The 16,683-nt window shown below is 40.2% G+C and overlaps 1 pseudogene; it reads right to left on the reverse strand.

Moving 5' to 3' along the window:
* Window positions 1–13,083: 13,083 nt before the first annotated feature.
* On the reverse strand, window positions 13,084–16,370 carry LOC122137161 (annotated as a pseudogene).
* Window positions 16,371–16,683: the final 313 nt, after the last annotated feature.

Here is a 16,683-nt window from a genome sequence, read left to right on the forward strand (position 1 = left end):
GTATCCTCTGATCGTTGATTGGCTGAAAACCTTGCACCTGATACGGTTCTCAATAGGGTTTAAGTCAGGTAACTTTTTGTGCAGCTGCAACCACAGCCTCCCAGACACTGTTCAGAGAGGTGTACGGTTTACCTTCACTGTAAATTTCATGCTTAAGAAGGGCCCAAAAGTTCTCAATAGGGTTTAAGTCAGGTGAAGAAGGGGGCCATGTCATTGAAAGTTTAGGAAGACAATCAAGTTAAGCAAATAATAAAATGGTGAGCCTTGTCACTACAGACGTAGCCTTGCCTAATCAGTCAGTGTGCCGAGACTAAGTTACAGACTTCAACTATAGTTTCAAATGTTGTCTGACGTGCGTTATGATGTGGGCTAGCTAAATTGCTCAATAAAAATAGACTTTTTACGCAGTGGAGTACTTTGATGCATGTGATGGAGCGTTGTCTTGCATAAAAATCGAAATCTTCTTGAAGGATGCAGACTTTTTCCTGTACCACTGCTTGAAGAAAGCCGCCACACTGGTTCCAAAATAAGAAATGGTATAGATTTTCCGTTTGGCGAGTAAATCTCAAAAGGCTATCCGCCACACTGGTTCCAAAATATGAAATTTTCATGCGCGCACGAGCAGAGAGAGAGAGAGAGAGCGAGCCCCGGCCGCGCGCACACACTCAATATTCAGAGCGGCCAAGCAACAAGCTTCCTCGTACTTTTTGACAAGCGTCTTTGACAAAGCGGCCAGAGTTTCTTTGCAGCTCAAGTCGGCGGCGGTGTGTACGTACAGTTAACGCTCTATTTGTTGACGGCGCGTCTTCAGATATTTCTTGACCCATTCTTGACATTTCAACTTATGTGTCTTGTTCAGAGGTGGTCGGGTTTCAGCCTTTCTTANTATATGTGAAGCTCCTGCCACTGGAAGAAGCGGTCGCCACCCATTTGTGGCCACGCACCCATCAAAGCCGCGCACTCGCGGATCCTGCACACTCCGCCGCTGGCCAGGCTGCTTCTGCTTTACATATCATGGCCGTTATTTTCTCGAGAAAAGGAGTTTTCTCATATCGTTTGCAACGCAATACTCGTTCCCTTATCTCTCAGGGAACCGAGGTTACGTAAGTAACCGAGTAACACGTTTCTTGCGACCCTGTTGACTATTTGCTTCAAAACGTTTGATGGTTCGGTGATCACGCCCCAATATCTTAGATATTTCAAGAGTGCTGTATCCCTGTGAAAGACTTTTTACACCACACGAGTCAGGTAACAAAACTGACAAAAAAAAAATTAAATTCTCACCAATGATAGTAATATTTCATACATTTCTTTTGATCAATATATAGATTTTTTTTTTTTTTAGTATACATTTCAAATTTCGCAAGAATCAGGCAAGTGGCATTTTAAAATTCCCCAAATTATCAAAGGTTGCCCAGATTGTAAATAAACTGTACATTTTGAAAAAGCGTTTCCATTAAATCATCAATTGCTTAATAATTGTGCACACAGTGTATATATATATATATATATATATATAGTGCAATCCATAAATTAATTGTACATTTTGAAAAAGCGTTTCCATTATATTCAGGTTTTTTGGGCATAAATCAGGGTTTATACTAAGTAAAGGACTGACATTGAGTTTTAAAATTAGGGTTATCAAACATTTTCTCTGCTTTTGCAGCGCAAACTGAAATTTTTACAGAGTCTCACTCCAGCCAAAGTCCCAAAGTTGGCAACCCTGTTATTATTGTCATTAGGATATGTCCCCAAAACCTTCAAACTGGCTGTTATTAAGCCTCTCATTAAAAAAACACAACCCCAAAGAACTAGTTAATTACAGACATACCTCGAATCTGCCTTTTCTGTACAAGATACTAGAAAAGGTAGTATCCTCACAATTATATTCCTTCTTAGAGAAAAATGGTATCTGTGAGGGATTTCCAGTCAGGATTTAGACCGTATCATAGGTACTTTAGAACTGCTCTCCTTAGAAGTTACAAATGAGCTACTCTTATCATCCTGATCGTGGTTGTAGCCCTCTCTCTAGTAATGCCTGTGGATCTTAATGCTTGCGCTAAGTAGCTGTTATTTACAACATTCTTTTTGCATAGACTACAAGAACACTTTGTTGGCATTAATGAAAGTGCACATTAGCATGTTTTAAATCGTGTGCTATATGACAGCCATCAATTAGTAGCAGTGAATGAAGCAGGTATCACTCATCGATCACTACGTGCATTATGGAGTACCTCAGGCTGCTCAGTCCTAGGGCTACTTTTCATGCTTTTACATGTTAGCTACTCCTGAGATATTAAAGCATATTAGCCCGGTCTAAAAACTGCATTGGCTCCCTATTAAACATCATATAGATTTCAAAAATCTTGCTTTTATTACTTATAAAGCCCTGAGTGGTTTAGCACCCTCAGTATTTAAATGAGCTCTTATTGCATTATAGTCCTCCACGCCCCGCTTCGCATTCTGAAAAACTCTGGCAATTTGATAATAATTTAGAATTACAAAATCAACTACGGGCGTATGATCTTTCCTATTTAGCACCAAAAATCGTGAATAACCTACCTAACGTTGTTCGGGAGGCAGACACACACTCTTGCAGTTTAAATTTAGATTAAAGAACAAATCAAAAGAAACACAAACAACAATCAAAATAAAATCTAATACTCAAATCTGTTAAAGGAGTTTTAGGCTGCATTAATTAGCACAGTTGGAACTGGGAATAATTCCAGTAACACACAATGTACTTGCTACATTGTTGGAAGAATGGCATCTATGCTAATATTAATCTGTTTCTTTTATTATTCCGAGGTCACCGTGAAAGCCACCAAATCCAGTATGTATCCAGCCCAGATGGTGGATCAGCACCTAGAGATAACCTCAGCAGCCCCGAATGTATGACCAGGACAACTAGATGAGACCCAGAGACAGTAAAGACCTTGTCTCAGACGACCACCGAGTCAAGACCACAGGAAACAGATGATTCTTCTGCACAATCTGACTTTGCTGCAGCCTGGAATTTAACTGCTGGTTTCTTCTGGCCAGAGAAGGAAGAAAGACAAGCTTCATGTCTCTTATGTAATTTTAAAGGAAAGCTGGAGAAGGTATCAAAAGGTAAAAGCTGAAAAAACTAGATATCTAAAAGAAAAAATTGTCCAAAATTTAAATAAACCACGTGTCCTTTTTAAAAGTATTGATTCAATTTTAAATTCAATTCCCCTTCAATCCTCTTGTTTAGAAGCTTTTCTGAAGTCTGTTGAGAATTTTTTACACTATTTTTTAGACAAGATTGCCTCCATTAGAGCTCATATTTCCCCACCTGTATCCGGACCCTCTGAAATGCTGCTGACCTGTTTAACAATGTTTGACCAGTTTGAGCCCGTCGCTTTCTTTCCTCAATAAATTAATTCTACAGCTTAATCCCCAGTATGCCCTACGGATTACTGTCCCCCCTTGCCTTTTTTAAGGAGGTCTGACCACTATAGGCCAAATGTCCAAAAAATTATTAACAGCAGTTTGACTTCAGGAATTGTCCCATCGTGATTGCAAGGAGGCAACTGTTGTACCTATAATTAAAAAGCCAAAATCTGACACTACTATTTTAGTTAACTACCAACCCATTTCAAAGTTTCCTTTTTATTTCTCAAAAATCTTAGAAAAAAAATAGTTTTACACAATTACAACCCCATTTAGATACAAATGGTATTTTTAGAAACTTTTTCAATCTGGTTTTAATGCTTTTCATAGTACAGAGACTGCACTTTAAGAATTTTTAATGATCTTTTTATTAACTACAGACCGTGGAGACAAAGTTATTCTCTTATGCTTTTTAGACCTTACTGCTGCTTTCGACACAATTGATCACGCCCATTCTTATCTCTCGCTTCTAGAGCACTGCTGTGTGTAGGCATCCGAGATACAGCCCTGCAGTGGTTCAGATCAGATTTATCTGACCGATATTTTTTCTGTAAACTTGGTGACTCTACATCATCTATCGCCCCCCTTCTCTGTGGAGTCCCTCAAGGCTCAGTTCTTGGACCACTTATGTTCTCCTTGTACCTTCTCCCTCTTGGAATATTTTTTAAAAGACATGGTATTTCCTACCATTTTTATGCGGATGACTCGCAAATCTATTTACCACTGAGAAGAGATGCAAAACAGTTCTCTGACTTCGTTACTTGAATGTCTCAAGGATATTAAAACCTGGATGTCTTTTAATTTTTTACATTTAAATGAAGAAAAAACTGATATCATTGTGTTTGGACCCAGCCGGTTTGTGGATTCCACTCGTGAACCCTTGGGTCCCTGCAGCAATATGCAAAGCCAGTAGTGACCAATTTAGGTATTAAAATTGATAGTGAATTTAAGCTTGACAAGTAGATAAACATTGTAGTTAAATCTTGTTTTTATCAATTGAGGCTTTTAGCCAAAATTAAATCTGTTTTATCTTTTAATATTTTTGAGCAAGTGATTCATGCTTCCCTTTCAAGGGAACTTCGATCAAGGCCCCTCTAGGGCTCTTTATGGGGAACACCGGTAGTGGACTCAGTCTGCTGAAGCATGGCTAATGAAAACACTAACGAAGTTGCTGGCGACAGCCTCTGATTCACTTTCATCGCGCGAGCTATAAAACAGGCACCGGAAATACCGCCATTCTGGCCAAAACTGACCGCTTTGTTTACAGCTGCATCTGAAAGAACCGTAAGAGCCGGCCATTTCTCTGTCTATCATGGCGATTACTAGCAAGCGCTTAGACACGTGTGCATCCGTATCGGCGCTTATTTGACACCCGATGACACACACGCATCTTTACGCCATTTGTTTGGGTAAAGAGCACGACGCCATGTCTTTTGAGGAGGCAATCTGGCGGCATTGGGTGAGCGCGCTTTTTCAATGAAAAAGCTCCGCTCTTGTTCGCCTCTCTTCCGAGGTGAAAAAAAGGCAGCCATCTGCTTCCCCATGTTCAGGACTCCGCCAAGCTGAGGCACGGAGGAGAATGAGCTCGCGGAGAATTCCCAGGTGGCTCTGTCTGAATGGGTTAATGAGGGATTCTTTCCAAGGCCATAATGGCGGCGATGAGAGAGAGCCTCGGGGATGATGTTATATCTTTAACACTTTCTGATACTGAGTTTAGTGCTCTGCTGGATTTTTTACCCAGAGAAAATCAGGAGATATTTGAGGATGGTGAAGAAGCTGAGGCTGAGCCTTCTCAATTCTCCTGCCCTGTGTATGTAGAGCTGTTGAGGTTATGGATCGCACTCGATGAGCGTTATCTTTCCCGACCATAGCCCCCTCCAGCTCAGGTGAGCCTTCCATTTCTGCCTGATCTCCATACAGAGATCGAAAAGGAAATGAAAAGGCCGTTCTTTCTTCGAGATCCATCCGGTTTCCGCATAAGAGTTTTTGCCGCCATTGAGGCGAGAGCGCCGAAAAACTGCCGCTATGAGAGGATGCCCCCTGTAGAAAGAGCTTTCATTCTGCAGGGAAGACATCCTCTAATCCTCCCTCCTCCTGCCATCTAAGCCCCTTCAAGAAATACATCTCGCCTTAAAATGGCAAGGCATACGCAGCAGCAGGTCAGGCTGTGGCTTTTATTACAAAATAAATGCATCAAGCATATCAGACTGATCTGCTGTAGAGACCTGGATAGAGCGAAGGCCTTTTTTCCTGATCAGGTAGCCGAGCTGCACCGCACCACAGGCCTCTCTCTCCGGCTACCAAGCAGGCCGCCTTCTGCCAAGCGCAGGACTATGGCGGCCATGGTGGTGGTGGCGAGAGACTTCTGTGGATGAACCACAGCAGACGTCCGGAAGAAAGATAAGGCTTTCTTCTCGATGATCAGGAGTTTCGCTTCTTCTGAACTTTTTCGTATTTCCGCTTGAGACGGGTGATCGAAGTTCGGGAGACGAAGGCACACTCCGCTGCAGCCAGATCCTTCGCGCCATCGAAGGTCCAGGTCTGAGCCCCAACAACATAAGGGTCCTGGCCTGTCTGGATCTGAGGATCAAAGACGAGGCACAGAAGGCTAGTGTTCGCGACTCGCGCTCCTCCCCCACCTGCAGGCAGGGTTAAGAGGAATTGTGGGTCACAGGGATGTGATCCAGACGAGGCAGCGTTCTCGTCTGAGTCAGAGTGATACTGAGGTATCTACTCGTTCCCCTTTAGGATTTTTTACTTCTGCTTTTATCCTCCCCTTCCTAATTCCCCTGTAACCACCATCTCTCCACCTGATCGAGGTTAGGTGGAAAACCTCTAACCGCATAACAGTCTCCTATGCTGGACCTATAATGTTTTTTGGCTGGTTCTATGTTCATAGCAGCCACCTTACTGATGGTCCCGATTAAAGGAGTATGCCTTGAGCGGGGCTCCAGCGCAGGAGGGTGGGAGTATAAAAATAACCCTTTCTGTATATACTTATGTGTAAATTGTAACTGAGCACTGCAAAGGAAATTCAGAGTTTATTAGTAGACACATAACCACCAGCAGTGTTTACTAAACACTCGTCAGCACCAGCCATCTGGCATCATGTTCCGGTATTAGGCGGCTGAGATCACAGGTTTCTGTGGGAGCCTCCTTGATCATCAGGCCTGGCACAGCACTGCAGGGAATTTCATGGATGTCCAGCCAGGTCACCCAGAGGGGTCTCCTGGCCGCTTAGGTGCTGTCGCATCCGCCAGCCGGAAGTGAAGGTGGTAGTTTACAGAAGTCTTCTTGTATATGCTGCCTCAGGTGATGCTCCCTCGCCAGAGGTTTGTAGCTTGGAGCTGCCTCTCCCGCGGCGGTTCAGGCGCCTCTGCGATGCTTAGGAACCTTCACAGGTACACGCTAAGCTCTGTGTACTTTCTGAAAACCACATGGTGGTCAGTGTGCCACGTGAACACTTTCGCACTTTCTAAAAATCCACGTATTGGTAAGTGTGCACACAAGACTCTGGCGCACTTTCTGAAATCCTGTATGGTAAGGGTTCTACGCGCACCGCCTCGTTCCCTTTCTTGAGATGATTAGACCTTGGTTCCTTGGGCTCCATTCAGCCAGTGTGTATTCGCTTATGAGGGGCTATTGGCTGATTCTCGTGGTAGTTTAGCAGCGCCCCTTTTCCAAGAAGGGTGGTCTATGATGCACGCTTACTCTGGATTCAGGAGTTCTCCTCTCATATGAGACTGAGTTCACTGTTTTTCCCCAGAGCTCCAACATTATTTCCACAGATCGAGTTGATGACTCTCAAACATACTGTTTTGAGATGCACTATTCCATCTATGAGCTTCTCTATCAGAGTGCCACGATAGACCTTCCTTAGAACAGTATTTGAAAATCCATGCTATGGTAAGTGTGCATGTGAAGTCTTTGCACACTTTCTGAAATCCACACTGTGGTAAGTTCGCACGCATAGTACTTCCGCGCTCTTTCTACAATCCTATATGGTGAGGGCTTCACGCTTGGTTGCTTCGATGCCCTTTCTTGAATTGGTAAAAGCCCCGTTCATCTTGGGCCACTCCACCCATGTATCCTCGGATACCTATCTAAACAGTGTGTTGCTACTGGAGATCTGTTGAGACAGCTCCTTCAGCAAGCTTTTGCGGAAGCAAGCGGTAGCACCTGTGTGACAGGCAATACTTAGTATAAAATGCTAGGTTCCTAGCCATATCCCTTTAAAGTAATCTTTCCTGATTCCAAGCCTTTAGCTTCTACCAACCGGGCCGAGGCCCTAACAATTAAGTTAGGTATGTAGCTTAGGCCTTTGGCCGTAGAGGTATTGTCACAGACAGCCGTCTAAACGTCCCCGGGGCAACTCCCATTGAAATGGTAGAGTTGGTACTAGTGTTCGCCATGATTTTGGCCTGCACTCCCCTCAGCATGGCGGCGTGGGTATACTGTTCCCCATAGCGACCCTAGAGGACGAAGTTCGAAGTTCCCTTGAAAGGGAACGTCTCTAGGTTACGAATGTAACCATGGTTCCCTAGAGTAGGAACGAGACACTGCATCCTCTAGCTCCCCTGCCATGCTTTGGACACAAGCTTCAGGACGAAGAAGTGAATGACGTGTTTTCCGGTGCCTGTTTTATAGTCACACCGTAGTGACGCCAGAGGCTGTCACCGCCAACTCTTTGGTGTTTTTTCATTGTATGCTTCAGACACGGGTCACGCACGAGGTGTTCCCCATAGCGACCCCTAGAGGATGCAGTTTCTCATTCCCTACTCAGGGAACCATGGTTACATTCGTAACCTGAGACGTTTTATTTCAACCCATTTGGATTACTGTAATGCACTTTACATTGGCGTGAACCAAATTTCCCTTTCACACCTAGAGCTAGTCCAAAATGCAGCTGTTCGTCTGTTAACAGGAACCCGGAAACATGAACACATTACTCCTATTTTGGCCTCGCTCCACTGGCTCCCTGTATATTTTAGAATACATTTGAAGATTTTAATGTTTGTTTTTAAGTTGCTAAATGGGTTGGCACCTCAGTACATTTCAGAGCTCCTGCACATTTACACCCAGTCCAAGGTCACTGAGGTCTGGTGATCAGCTGCGCTGAATGTGCCTTGAGGACCAGGCTGAAGACCAGAGGCAACAGCTCTTTTTCAGCAGTTGCTCCCCAAATTGTGGAATGATTTACCGCTGCATATTAAAGTTAGCCCGCCCTCCAAACTTTTAAATCTTGTTTAAAAACATTTTTATTCCCCTGGCTTTTTTGACTCACCATGAGAGCTGTTGTGGTCTTCGTTGTCGCTGTTACTGTTGATGCTATTTTATTTATGTTGTTTGTTTCTTGTTTTATATTTTTATCTCTGTAAAGCACTTTGGTAACCTTGCTGTTTGTTCAAATTGTGCTATATAAATAAAGTGGATTGGATTGGGTGTGGAGGAGTCTCAACTTTTATAAAGAATATCTCTTTGGATTTGAGACTTTAGTCTTTGCAACTTTACAGATCTTCTTTATTCACCAAGAGCATGTACTACGGAAAGCGTTCTAAGCGCCATCCATTATAATTTCTTTCCTTTCCCTTTTGTTTTCTCCCTTATAACGACTTAATTCTTCTTCAAGTATCTCGACATAACGTAAGTTCTCGCTTTTTCTTTCTTCTTATAACGACTCCTTAATTTTTCTTCGTTATTCCCACATAACGAAAGTTTGTTTTCTCGCTATAACGCATTACGAAAGTTTTACTCTGTTGCTATAGTAACTAACTCAACTTTTGACAGGCATCTTATGGACAGCCATGGCAGGCCTTTTACTGTAGCCTATATCTTCAGCAAATTTTTGCTTCACTTAGGTAATACTAACGCTCTACAATACTGTATATATAAATAAAGGCTGATCAATCACTGTTGATTTTTCCAGAGACAGTACAATGAACGCTTTGGTTTTTGTAATGTAACATGTTTAAATGGCAACACCGCTACTTCTATTAGGAGCTGTCTTGGATTAAACTCACTTTTAATTTTCCCTTTATATGAAAGAAAAGTATATATAATTTGTAACTCCAGGTAGTCATTATGTGGCATATATCATGTGTGTTATAAGCTTCTGTTTGAAAAGAGCGCTCATGTGTACGTGCGGTAATGTATGTGTGTGTAGAAAAACCATTACAACATTACAGAACAAAAACTGAATTAAATTAGCCTATGGATTTTACATATACATCACATTTTCATCAATATGGTTATTAACAATAAAGATTAGTAATAAGGAAACAGAAGCACATCAGCCTACATCAAGCAACTCGGCCCCACTGTAGATAAACAGAACATCCTCGCTTATTAACTACCTAATCATTAAATTAAAAATAAAAATTAAATAATCATGATAAAAGAAGCCCAAATATACTATATATACAGGCAAACAGAATACAGTGATAAGCCAACCTTTGGTTTTGATAAGCAGCTATTGATGAAAACAGAATAAGCAAAACTCATGCATCTAGCAGGAACTTAAATACAACAAAATATTCATATTGACAAGCATTTAACATTTATGAATTAATTAAATGTCAGTAATAAACAAGACTGCACAAATTATAGCCATCAATGCAGGAAGGTCCACAGACAGTAAAGTGGATAGTATACAACACCCCATCAGTTATATTCAGGTCTATAGTGCTACTTGCTGGCGCAGTTTTGTAAATTCTAGAGAAAAAATTAAGTCATTATAACGAGAAAAACGAATCTCGGCGGTTATGTCTAGATAACGGTGAAAATTAAGTCGCAAACGAAAAACAAAAAGAAAAAAAATTATAATGCATGGCCGCTTAGAACTTCCGTATGTAACACTCCAAAGAGAAAGGAAAAATTGAAATCGCATCATATGACCCCTTTAAATTAAGTTTCGTTTGAAAGATTTTTAAGAATTTTCAACAGTACAAAATATTAAACATAGATATAACTTTTTTTTTAATTAAATTAGAAAATAAGAAAATGCCTGGTTAACCTATTGCTTATATTGAAATTTTTTTTTTTTTTTCAATTTAATCTCGAACAAGCCTGTTTTCTTGTTTGTCACATGGTCTGAATTTTCCCCACTCTTGCAGAATATAATTTACATGATTTCTATAATTTAGTAATTGATATTAGGTTTTAATATTACACAAATGTATTATTTTGCTCAGACTTCTGTATTATTTTTCCCAATTTAATGTGTGTCATGTCATAATAACAAATGTCTAACTTGTACGTTCTGTAGAGCTGGACATTTTAAATAAGGCTCAAATGAGTAAGTTCAGCTTTGAGAATGAAAACCAACTTGTTTGTTCCTCAGTATCTTCATGTTTGACTCTGAATGTTTCTTCAAACCTTTTCACACATTTTGTGCATATATATATATATATATATATATATATATATATATATATATATATATATATTATTATATATATATATATATATATATATATATATATATATATATATATATATATTATATATATATATATATATATATATATATATATATATATATATGCACAGCCACTGTAAGGCAAGTCTGCAAGATTTCATCAAAAAAAGCGTAAAGGCTAATGCGTACAGTATGTGGAAAATAATGTTGTTGTTTTTTACTTAAACCGCAAACACATTTCATTACACCAAATACAGAAAAAAAATGTCTGTCTTGTTTTGGCAATGTCATATGATCCCCTGTAATAATTTCTTACAAACTGATTAAAATAATCTTAAGCTTTTGGGTTTATTTTGCATCATACACAAGACAATGGACATGGAGTACATGGAGGAGTTGCAGTTATTTACACCAGTTTGAGTTACTTAAAAAAAAAAAACATTTTTAACAGTGATTTAACACTCTCACCAATATGTAGATAAACACCAGCAGTGCTATTTTATAAACATAAAATGTTAAAATAACACCAACACTGTCTTTGGAAATATGTACTGATCAAATTATTAGTAATACAATCGAAATTTCATTTGGATCAAGCTTAGTCAGACTGATTGATGTGTTAACATGATGGTTTTTCAGATTACTAATTTATCATTTGGGTGAACATACACTGAACAAAATTATAAACGCAACACTTTTTAGTTCAGCTCATGAAAAATGGGGGCAAAAACAAAGGTCTAATACTTTTTCTATGTACACAAAAGGCCTATTTCTCTCAAATATTGTTCACAAATCTGTCTAAATCTGTGTTATTGAGCACTTCTCCTTTGCCGAGCAGTCCGAGATAATCCATCCACTCCTCACAGGTGTGGCATATCAAGATGCTGATTAGACAGCATGATTATTGCACAGGTGTGCCTTAGGCTGGCCATAATAAAAGGCCACTCTAAAATGTGCAGTTTTATCACACAACACAATGTCACAGATGTTGTAAGTTTTGAGGGAGCGTGTAATTGGCATGCTGACTGCAGGAATGTCCACCAGAGCCGTTTTTCCCGTGAACTGAATGTTCATTTCTCTACCATAAGCTGTCTCCAAAGGCGTTTCAGAGAATTTGGCAGTACATCCAACCGGCCTCAGAACTACAGACCACGTGTAACCACACCAGCCCAGGACCTCCACATCCAGCATCTTCACCTACAAGATCGTCTGAGACCAGCCACCCGACAGCTGCTGCAACAATCGGGTTTGCATTACCAAAGAATTTCTGCACAAACTGTCAGAAACTGTCTCAGGGAAGCTCATCTGCATGCTCGTTATCCTCATCGGGGTCTTGACCTGACTGCAGTTCGTTGTCGTAACCGACTTGAGTGGACAAATGCTCACATTCAATGGCATTTGGTACTTTGGAGAGGTGTTCTTTTCACAGTTGAATCCCTTTTTTCACTGTACAGGGCAGATGGCAGGCAGCGTGTATGGCATCATGTGGGTGAGTGGTTTGCTGATGTCAACGTTGTGGATCGAGTGGCCCATGGTGGCAGTGGGGTTATGGTATGGGCAGGTGTATGTTATGGACAACTAATACAGGTGCACAGAGATACTGTGATGAGATCCTGAGGCCCATTGTTGTGCCATTCATCCACGACCATCACCTCATGTGGCCCCATGCTGCAAGGATCTGTACAATTCCTGGAAGCTGAAAACATACTCACCGGACATGTCACCCATTGAGAATGTTTGGGATGCTCTGGATTGGCGTATACGACAGCGTGTTCCAGTTCCTGCCGATATCCAGAAACTTCACACAGCCATTGAAGAGGAGTGGACCAACATTCCACAGACCACAATCAACAACCTGATCAACTCTATGTGAAGGAGATGTGTTGCACTGCGTGAGGCAAATGGTGGTCACACCAGATACTGACTGGTTTTCAGTCCCCCCGGACCCTCCAATACAGTAAAACTGCACATTTTTAAAGTGGACTTTATTGTGGCCAGCCTAAGGCACACCTGTGCAATAATCATGCTGTCTAATCAGCATCTTGATATGCCACACCTGTGAGGTGAATGGATTATCACTGCAAAGGAGAAGTGCTCACTAACACAGATTTAGACAGATTTGTGAACAATATATGAAAGAAATAGGCCTTGTGTACATAGAAAAAGTATTAGATCTTTGAGTTTAGCTCATGAAAATGAGGACAAAAAAAAAAAAAAAGTGTTGTGTTTATAATTTTCATCATATTAGATAGTGATGGCACACTTCTTTCTAGTTCTAACATGATGCATAAGGTTTTTCCTGTTTGTGAAAATTATTTCATACTGAAAACATCTAAAACTCTAAAACTAAATCTTTCCAGAAGTGCATCTTCACATGTTGATTAAGGTTTACTTTACGTCCGAAACTCTTTCCACACTGATCACATGTGAACGGCTTCTCTCCAGTGTGAACGACCGTGTGAAGCTTTAAGGTCTCCTTTTCGTGAGAAGCTCTTTCCACACTGTTGACATGCGTAAGGTTTCTCTCCAGTGTGAATTCTCATGTGGGACTCAAGGGATTGTTTATATCCGAAACTCTTTCCACACTGAGAGCATGCGTAAGGCTTCTCTCCAGTGTGAACTCTCATGTGAGTCTTAAAGCTTATTTTATAACTCAAACTCTTTCCACACTGCTGACATACATAGCTGTTCTCTCCTGAGTGATTTTTCATGTGAGAATTTAAGGTGTCTTTATGTGCGAAACTCTTTCCACACTGATCACATGTGAATGGCTTTTCTCCAGTGTGAATTCTCATGTGTTTTATAAAGTTCCATTTTTGTCTAAAAGTCTTTCCACACTGTTGGCAGGCAAAAGGTTTCTCTCCAGTATGAATTCTCATATGGTTCATAAGGTTCCCTTTTTTGTCTGAAGCTCTTTCCACACTGTTGGCAGGCGAAAGGTTTCTCTCCAGTGTGGATTTTCATATGGTTCATAAGGTTCCCTTTGTGATTGAAACTCTTTTCACACTGAGGGCAGGTGAAAGGCTTTTCTCCAGTGTGAATTCTCATGTGGGCCTTAAGAGATTGTTTATGTATAAAACTCCTTTCACACTGAGGGCAGGTGTTAGATTTGGTCTTCTGGACTCTTTTTCGTGAGGGAAGTCTTTGCGGTCTTTATGTTGTTTTTTTTCCAGTTACAAAATTACTAAGTTTCACACACTGATCCTTCTCTTCCATTTCATTCAGTTCTTGTCTCTCCTCTTTCAGTGGGACCAGGTCTACAGTGGGAAAAAAATATATAATATGTTAACTTTGCATTGTTGCATTCTGGGAAATCATGGCCATTTCCATGAACTGCTATTTACTTTGTCTCGTATTTATTTCCTTAAGGGGTTGCGTATACACGTCAAGATGTCAGCTCAACATCATGATGTCTATCGTCTATTGGCCCAACCCTAATATGTACATGAATTTGTTAACATTGTTGAGTATTCTAAATGAACTTTTTTTTTTCCCCTCAAAATTACCTGTTGGCGGAAACAAGCTTCCATAATGGCCTGATCCTCAAGCAATGCCAAGTGTGTCATTCTCAACAGTTTTCACAATAAACTCCTTAAATGGATAGTTCACCCAAAAATGAAAATTAGTCTATAAATGACTCACCCTCAAGTCATCCTATGACTCTCTTCTTTTAGACGAATCCAATCTGAGTTATATTAAAAATTGTCTTTGATCTTTCAACATGCATCAATCCAAAAGCGGTTCTGTATGGAGGTTAGTTTTGCGCATGCGCCGCTCAGAAGTGATGAACGGCGCATGCAAATAGAACCGGCCAGAAGTGATGAACGCGGAAGCGCAGGAGAGAGATCAAAACAAAACACTGGTCACAAATTAGAAGTACAAAACGAGGATTTGTAAAGAAGAATGTCGGAGGACTTCGATATAAACCAAGAGGAGACTGGTTTTCCTTTGCTAAAGTAAGGAAACTTTGCTTCCTTTGCTCCTATTAACAAACGTTGGTTTTCACGAAACTCACCACGCTGACCTCATACGTCATCCGCCAGGAACTGCTTCTGTGTACAACAGTGAGCGCAAGCTACATAAAAGTGATTCTGTTTTGAATATGGACATTTTTCAATGTGTTCAGTGTTCAAAAACACATCAATTCGCTACAGGAGGCCTTTGCTCACCCCCCGGAGCTGTGTGAGACACTTTTTTTTTTATATATATATATATATGGATGGGTGCTTTTTATTTAACAACTTTTGGACCGATGCATGCAACACCCGCTGAGTGGCATTAAACAGCTTGAAAGATCAAAGACAATTTTTAATATAACTCCGACTGGATTCGTCTGAAAGAAGAAAGTCATATACACCTAGGATGACTTGAGGGCGAGTCATTTATGGGCTAATTTTCATTTTTGGGTGAACTAACCCTTTAACCACTGATTTCTAGTTGTGTCCTCTTTTGGAAGGCCAAACAAAGTAGTTTCTCCTTCACAATGAAACACAGCATCTCCACAACATGGAAAGCCCGGTGGCAACAGAGAGAATAAAAGTTATATATTCTTTCTTTATGGAACATCTGGGCGACGTTATGCAGATCTTCCCACATAGTGACGTAGAGATGTGGGGGGCGTGGTTTAAATGAGGCATTTTGGGAGGGCGTGTGGTTGACTCTTTAACTTTTATAAAGAATAATTGCATCATATGACCCCTTTAAGGCTATGCTTACACCCTTATCTTATGTCATCAAAATAATGGCGCCCCCCATTGTCCAAAATACATATAAAATGAGGTGTTTTTTTTAAATAACAAATCTTTCATGGGTTTTCTACTACATATTTCAGTAAGAGACATCATTTACGTTATATTATGGATTTTGGGATGCATTTATGGATCCTTTGCAGTTTCTTACAGAGTTGGGCGTGGAGTTGAAGATGCCACCCTATGTTTTTAAAAAGGCTTATCAACATCTAGGCTTACTGAAAAAACTGAGGAGATTTAACATTGAAAAGTATATTTTGATTGTTGTATATAAATCACTTATCAATATTATAGTACAGTGTAAACTGATGGACATAGAGAATTATACCTGAAACAGAAAACTAATAACTACAGTAATATTCCCTCCTCACTTTGGAAACTGTAGGGCTTCCCACACAGATGCGTGCACACATCAACATTATCTCCACATGAGAAGTGTTTATTAAACGGGGAAGGGCTTGGTCTCAATAAATAAATAACTAACAGTTAATGTCTCTAAATACATAATAAATGAAACCATTCTGATGCTATATTATCGATTGTTTATGTAGCTAAGGTTGTTGCTCAGTGATACACAGAACCGCTGGGTGAAGTGGTCATAGTTGTGCAATCACCAGCTTCACCATATATGAGAGTAAATATCAAATGAGTAAAAACCAACCTGTTTGTTCCTCAGTATCTTCATGTTTGACTCTGAATGTTTCTTCAATCTTCATGTCTTCACTCTCCTCTTTAATAAACATCATCTTTGTTTGTTCCTCAGTATCTTCTCTCATCACGTTTGATTCTGAATGTTTCTTCAATCTTCATGTCTTCATTCTCCTCTTTAATAAACTCCATCTTTATAATAGTTTGTCACGTGGATCTCAGATGATCTAAATTTTTTACACTTATTCTGTACAATATTACAATAAAAAACAAAAATAAAAAAAAAAAAAAAAAAAAAACCAAAACTAAACAATAATCTCCCTCTAAATCAGCACCCAACACACAGTATGAGGGAGTCAGAGGGAGTCAGTCAGAGTGATAGTTCATGGCCATTAAAAACACTCAAACTACTGTTGCATATTAATAACAAATTAAACAGACCCTTCATTTTTAGAC

Source organism: Cyprinus carpio, chromosome B4, assembly GCF_018340385.1.
Source record: "Cyprinus carpio isolate SPL01 chromosome B4, ASM1834038v1, whole genome shotgun sequence".
Classification (NCBI taxonomy): domain Eukaryota; kingdom Metazoa; phylum Chordata; class Actinopteri; order Cypriniformes; family Cyprinidae; genus Cyprinus; species Cyprinus carpio.